Source organism: Galleria mellonella, unplaced genomic scaffold (assembly GCF_026898425.1).
Source record: "Galleria mellonella isolate WM207_F2 unplaced genomic scaffold, CSIRO_AGI_GalMel_v1 utg588, whole genome shotgun sequence".
Classification (NCBI taxonomy): domain Eukaryota; kingdom Metazoa; phylum Arthropoda; class Insecta; order Lepidoptera; family Pyralidae; genus Galleria; species Galleria mellonella.
Window position 1 is genome coordinate 800,281 of NW_026442124.1, and position 8,313 is coordinate 808,593.

Sequence of the window (8,313 nt, forward strand, 5' to 3'; positions counted from 1 at the left end):
TTTCTAGATGTAGTAGTTTTAGCAGTGGGTTGATAGTCAGTCAGGACAAACGATTTTATAAGCATAGATATAATCAATTAGCTGTATTCCGCGGCTTTGCCCTCATGAATTATTATGATAAAAAGTGTTTTATGTTGATAATGTAGCGGTACAATCCACTATCTACTAGAATTGATTAAGAAATAAACATCCAAATATGTAAATTTGTACTTAATTAAAAAATAGACAAAAACGGAATCTTATAATCTAAAATATTACGTCATATCTATCTAAGTGTTTGTCCGTATAACACAGCATTACATTCATCATAAAATTTTAAAGAAAGATACAAAAGGACTTTCCTAAAAAAGTTGTTATTTTCATAGGTAATATAAACAATAAATGACATTGACACATTTTTTGACGGATCTTTTTTTTTTTTTTTTTTTTTTTTTTTTTTTTTTTTTTGTGGCGTTCACCCCGATATTAGGGTATTTTGCCAAGAACAAAACGGGGAAACGATAATAGTAATAAAAATACCTAACACAAACGAATTTAGAAAGGATAAGGATTAGGTCTAGGATATTTATAGGATATGAAACATATACTTGTACATATGAGAATATACTTATAAATATATAGGAAAAGCAATTGATGCAACTATAAATGTATTCATGTAATATAACTAAATCTTAATATTGTTATCATATATATATGAAGATAGTATTTTATAGATAATAGGATCATTGGAAGAAAGTAGAGTAAGAATAGAAGTTGGGAATGGAACACGGATGGATCGGAGATGATTAAAAAGGGAGGTGTGGTCAAATTTAGAACATGAGAAGAATATATGATTCAAGTCCGCCACTTCAGCACCGCAATTACACGACGAACTTTGTACAATACCAAGCTTGTATAAATGAGAAGGTGTGCATACGTGACCTAGACGCATACGAATTATAATAGTTGTTGCGGTCTTTCCAAGCTTTAATTTACAAAACCATGGTTTGAAAGGAATATCGGGTTGTATAAGGCGATAAAATCTTCCTTTTATTGTACTTGTTTTTTCCCAATATTCTTTCCAGGCATACCTTAAATATATTTTTGGGAGACAAGCTAGGTCACTACAGTAATTATGATACGGATACATATCACCACAAGTTACAGCCTCTCTTGCAATAAGGTCAGCTTTGTCATTGCCGCTAATACCACTGTGTCCTGGTAACCAGGCAAAAGAAACGGAATAACCTCTCAACATGCAAAGATAAAGACTTTGTCTTATGTCACAAATAATGGGATAAACTGGTTTTGATTTAAACGGATATTTGGCTAGAGCTTGCAAAGAGCTCATAGAGTCAGTGAAAACTATTGCCTTATGTAATTTCATTAAAAGTATATATTCTACAGCTTTTAAAATACCATAACATTCCCCGGTAAAAACTGAAGACTCCGGTGGAAGTTTAATTTTTGAACGATATTAAATTGTGAATGAAACACACCCACACCTACACAACCGCTATTGTCTGGTTTTGATGCATCAGTAAAGATGTAGTGCCATTCATTCCATTCAATGTCAGTTATAAACATAAATTTGGCATTCAATTCTGAATCATTTTTTAATAACCCAAAATCATATTTAATATTAGGAGATAAAACTAAAGATTGATATGAGCATTTATAAATGGGAAAACAGGACGATGTAAAAGTGGGAGATTCTATGGATTTATATTTTTCATAACTTTGTATTAAACATGGAGGTTTTTTATGTTTCCAATAAAATGAAGACGAAATAAAGATATGTAGTTGAGATAACTTTTGAATAAGCGGATGATCAGATAATTGTAAACAACGAAAAAAGAAGCGATCAGATAGATATTGTCTTCTTAAAACCAAAGGTGGATCACCGACTTCGAGCTGTAAAGCATTGATTGGACTTGATTTCATTGCTCCAGAGATAATCCTCAAGGCCTTTGATTGAATTAAATCCAATTTCTTAAAAGCAAATGAACTTCCTGGAGCTAACAAAAAAGTTCCATAATCAATGACACTCCTTATAAGACCATTATAAGCAAGTTTTAGTGAAACGGGATGTGCTCCCCACCAAACTCCAGCAAGGCACCTAAGAATGTTGAGGTTACGCTCACATTTCGTAGAAATATAATTACAGTGGGACAGACCTGTTAATTTATTATCTAGCACGATACCTAAAAATTTAATTTCAGTCTTTATAGGAATGTATGAGTTATCATAAAGCACCTTAATTTGTTGCGGTGATCTCATTCTTGAAAACAAAACTACACTACTCTTGGTTACAGAAAGATTAAGACCATTTGCATCTAACCACGTTTTTAACAAATCTAATGAATCAGATAATTTGGCAGAAGCAGATTCTATGGACTTCGCAATAAAATATAATAAAAGATCATCAGCATATTGTAAAATTTTGACGGATTTATCAAGGAATAATTCTAGATCGTATGTGTATATGTTAAATAAGATTGGACTGAGAACAGATCCTTGTGGAAGGCCTTTCCATACTGTTCTAGATAATTTGGTATCTTCATCTAAATTCATATATATTGTTCTTTCTGATAAAATATTAATAATGAAATTAGAAAGCATTACCGGTACATTTAGAGCTTGTAATTTAGTTTTTAAAATAGAAATTATTACATTATCATAGGCAGAATTTATATCTAAAAAGGCTGAGAGGATTGACAAATTTTGTGAGAAAGCTATATGAATATCTGAAATAAGAATGCTCACATTATCTAAGGTGCTCTTACCTTTCCTAAAACCAAACTGGTTCGGGGATAGTAAGTTATTACTTTCTAAAAACCATTCTAGACGGTTTTTCACTAAATGTTCAGCTAGCTTTAGTAAGACAGAGGAAAGTGCAACAGGACGGTATGAAGATGGTTCAGAAGGTGGTTTATGAGGCTTTAGAAATGGTATAATAATCTGAGACTTCCATGAAGTAGGTATATTTCCCGAAATAATTATGGAATTAATTATATTTAAAAAGTAAATTAATGTCGCATCGCTAGCATTTTTAAAAAAGGAATACGGTATACCGTCTTCTCCCGGTGCAGAGTCTTTAATAGAAGCTAGAACACCTTTAAGTTCTACTAGAGTAAAAGGAGAGTCAAGTTCGAATAATTCGTCAGAGACGGATAGAGAAATATTGTAAAGGCATTCCGGCACATAACTAGGAGCAAGACGATCTAAAAATTTATTCGCTAAAGTTAAATCGAGTGCAGAACGTGATGTATGATCACTAAAGGCAGATCTGAATCTTTTAATATTATTCCAAACGACTGATGAATTAACTTCTGGACAGATAGAAGAACAAAATCTTCTCCAGCCTTCTAATTTCTTTTTTTTCAGTAGTTTTCGAGTAGAACGTGAAACTGCGGTGTAAATTTCAAAATTTTCTGGTGTCATGTAATTATTATAATTTTTTTCAGCCTCTTTACGATTTTTAATTGCTTCCGTACAATCTTTGTCCCACCAAGGTGGCGAGGGAATTTTCCCTGAAGCACTATTTTTAACAGGAAATAATAAATCAGCAACCTCCTTCATATTTATCATCAAGTCATTACAACATTGATGTTCATTTCCATGGTAAACAATAGGTAACTCCGATATTTTATTATCTAAATATTGTTTGTAAATATTCCAGTCTACATTTGATAAATTATATTTAAGCCGAGGACCACTCTTTCGACTTGAGGGAATGGAAATTGGAAAAGAAAGAATGAGGGGAAAGTGATCGCTTCCGAAAGTAGAGGAATGAGGATACCACGACAGTGAAGAAGCTAAATCAGAAGAACATATTGAAATGTCAGGAGCACTAAACCCTTCATTCGGTGCAGTTCTACGTGTTGATACATCTGAGTTAATAATACATAAGTTGTAAGTGTCAATTATCGTCAGGAGTTTTCCACCATAAAAATTAGAAGTAGAACTGCCCCACGATTGGTGTTGAGCATTAAAATCGCCCATTACGAGAAAAGGTTTAGGTAAAATTGAAAATAATTGTTCTAGTTGTGAATATATTTGGCATGTAGGATCAGGAACATATAAAGTAACAAAACAGATACCATTTATAATTATAGCAGCTGCATTAATGCCGCTATATACAGGAAGCGAAAAAGAAGAAAAAGGAAGGGAGTTTTTGACCAATATGGCAACACCGCCATATCCGTCAGCTCTATCATCACGGAGACTTGTAAAGCCTGAAATCCTAAAAGGATATCCTGGCTTTAACCAAGTCTCTTGGAGAGCTATTATAAAAGGATTATATTTATTAATCAAATAAAATAAGTCTGATTTCTTGTTTGTTATGCTACGACAGTTCCACTGAATTATTAGGACTTTGTAATCCATTGTGAGAAGTTAATAATTGAGAAAATACATTGTAAATGGCATCGTTGGACGGTGGTAAAGTTGTTTGTATCATTTTCGATTGCGATAACACTTTAATAAGCATGAGAATAATATCAAAGATGGATTGATTATTGTCAATATTATTTGATGATAATGCACAACCATTAGAGGGAGCAGGAATATTATATTCCTTAACTATGGCTTCATGGGCAGAACGATCATATCCTTGTTGTGCTTTTTGAGGAGAGCGTGGTTTAAGTGTAACTGTTTTTTTATGTGATGATTGAATATGTGGTAATGATGATTTCTCTTTGAGGAAAGAAGATTGAAAATGAGATTTATTGGACGGAGATGATGATGTTAATACATCTGAATATAGTTTAGAAGTGGGAGGATGAAATTTTGATGCTTCAGCATAAGAAACACAACTGTGGGCCATTGTTTCTTTAATGGCTTTCTGACGTGCATATTCAGGACATTTCTTACTAATTGCTGAATGAGAACCATTACACAAGATACAAGAAACATTTTCCTCATCTACTTCACATTTATCACCTGTATGATTTTGCCTGCATTTATAACACCGAGGATTTGAACGACACTGCATCTTGACATGTCCGAACCTACAGCAGTTATAGCATTGGATAGTGGGGTAAATGTACAAATCTACAGTTAATGATGTGTAAAACATAAATACTCTTTTTGGTAATATTTGTCCATCAAAAGTAATAACAATGGTTTCAGTATTAATAAAACTTGGTTGTCCTTCATTAATGGTCTTTTTCTTAATTCTTCTGGTTTTTAGAATTCTCCCACAACCTATAGGTACTGATATATTTTGGATTACTTCCTCTTCTGTCCAATCTTTAGGAATACCCCTCACAATTCCCATACGGGTTACATGGAAAGAAGGTATAAATGCCTTAAAATTATGTGTTTCTAAGTGACTATTATTTAAAAATGCATTTGCATTTTCAAAATTTGAGAAAGAAAGCGATAAACGGTTTCTTCCTATTCTTTTGAGGCTACCATTCACTATATTATTTATCTTATTAGTGTGTAAAAAGCGACCAAATGCAATAGGATGTAATGTAGTGTTATCATTAGGATGTGTTTCATTTTTTTGTACATGAACGACATAAGGAGCTACATCCTCGGCATTGTACAAAGTTCTGCTTAAAGTACTGGGTGGAGAAGCAGGTTTAACAGACTCGGTATTATTTACAACTGGTATTGATACTAGAGTTTGATTCTCATCCTCAATACATTGACAATCACTATCTTTAATTTTAGATTCGAGACCTTTGGTGTGCCTCCTTCGTTTTTTATTGCAATGTTTGCAAATGCGACGTTCGCCACGTACTCGCTTACGTTTAGAACTTGCAACGCTAGAACCATCTGTGTCCATACTAGATTCACCCAATATATCAAAACTATTATTAAATGGGATAGTTATATTTGCAGACACCTGGGGGATTGTCCCCCCAGGGTCTATAGGTGGATCCATAATGTCTAATTAATATAGGTAATTTACTTACCAATATTTACAGCAACAAACACTATTACTACAAAATATACAATTATATATACAATCTAATACACAATATATAAATAAAACTAATCCTTATATAATTAAAAATAAAATTAATTTAAAGAAGATCAAAAAACACTCCCGCTTTTTTAAACGTTTCCCGCGCTTTTTTTTTCAACGGATCTTTTCATACGTCGAATTGTTGAATTTTTTTTTTTTTTATTTTGAATCGCATTAAATGTGGTGTTGTAGATATTTTTAAATGCTATTTTTAAGAATTTATTTCTCCTCCGAACTTATTTGCACCATAGCATAGCATAAAGATGGCAGGCTACGGAATCATATGCGTGGGTACTCAACATAGACTTGGTCAAACTATTTCGTACTCTTAGATTAATGAATGGTCTGGACCAATAATTAAAGTTACTTATTAATGTTATTAATTAACTAAGTTGGTAAAGATATTTTTATACATATTTGTTAATTAATCACGCTTAAACGACTGAAGGGATGTGAATGAAATTTGGTACCAGACTAACATACCATATGTTATTATTTTAATTCATGCGGATAATGTTTACTTGGTATTTAAAACTTTTGTAAAGTTTTTACAAATATTACATTTAACCGTTTTAAAAAAAGACGGTCTCTGTTATCTGCATAGGTACCATTTTTTTTGTTCTTAGTGGTTCGTATTCTTGACGGGGGGCGGGCGTGCGCACGACCGACGGCGGGAGCTTAGTTCGGGAGTGTTTGGGATGGTGTATTTAGCCTGGAGAGTCCGGACAGCCGATCCAAGTGCCGTGTAGTCCCGACACGCGCGGTCTACGGTTCGCACGCATGCGTCCTTTTTTTATCCTGTTGCACGCGTATTGTACGCTCATATCATACGAGCGTTACGTTTAGAAACATGTTGAATACGTAACCTTTGCCTCAAAAAATGTAAATAGCTTTAAGACGTTTTTAATTCACCGTTGTAAGCTCTACACCCTAATGTAGAGTTTCACAGCTGTGTTTAGTGCTACAAATATACTTATGTAGAGGGTCAATAGTGCAAAGACCTATTATAAAAGGATCATAACATCTGAAATATGCCTTGGAGTTGTCCGTGGTCGCGGGACCGACAGCAGCCGCCTGTGGTTAACCCACCTCAGCGCTCTATACTACAGGTTGGTTTCTAACTCTACCAAAGTCGTTGTTTCGCTCATTTATAATGTCTAATTACGTATATTAAATAATTGTTATCGTTTCTAAAATTTTTAATTAAGTTTTCCTTTATAAATTAGAACTTACCCATCGCAATAAGTTTATTCTGGAAAATATTAATATATTGTAGTTTATTTAGATTGATGAATTAAAAATGAACGGCACTGGTTCTTTTCTCTGTTGGAGACTGCTCTAGTTTTACGATCAGAATTTTTAGATAGTAATAGTCAATGAACCCATTACAAAATTCATATGCGGCTTGTGCCTACTCCACCAATTTGAAAGCTATGGCGGGACAATCGTTATAAGATAATGCTGGTAGCCAGACATAATCCCTGTAGATTGTTTTAATGGATTTAAAGTGTTGTATACATGTTTATGTCATGTCCATAAAATGCCGTGATATTAATGCATGACGAGAGACTTAAGTTGTGATAAGTACGCTAGCGGGTGAGATATCAAGCTAATAGAGCGACAAACATACTCCTATTGAAGTTGACTAACCTCCGGTTTCGTTTTAAAATTTAAGAATTAAAAAGAAAATATATATACACATATCTAGTTTGTTTTCTGAGGATTTGCTTATATTATTTGTAGTTTCGACGTCAGACAATCGACTAAAAAAAAGAGCGACCAGCGAAATCGTCACAGCAGGCGCCTCTTGTAAATTTACCTGAATTCTAATTCATTCACGTACTTAGTTGCCTTTACTGTGAAGTCCCTACCTATCTGTGATTTTTAAAGTTAGTTATAAAATGTACCATTAACGAGTAGTTTTGGCCAAAAATTTGGGAATATATGACCTATAGTGATATTGGATAATGACTGATGAGACTGGGATCAGCTGGATGCGCGGTTAAGAGACACTTCTACTTTAGTTAGTCTTGCAGCGCCTGTGAAACCGGCCGCCCGCCTGTACCACCTACTTTTAACATCAATAATAGTCGTCACAGTCACGATATAATTCATTATTACGTATTAATAGACTTAATTTTTATAATAATTTTGGGGTAAAATAAAATGGGCTGTAGGACAGTTTGTGTGTTGTGTGTTTAGTAGGAAATGCAAATAATGACATAATAAATAATTGTTAAATCATATTAAAATTAATAATAAGTTAAAATATGTACCAAAGATGCCTTGGAACTGCTTATGGGGTTACGAACCTCCTCCACCGTCATGCAGAGTGAGTGGACCGCTGCACTTAA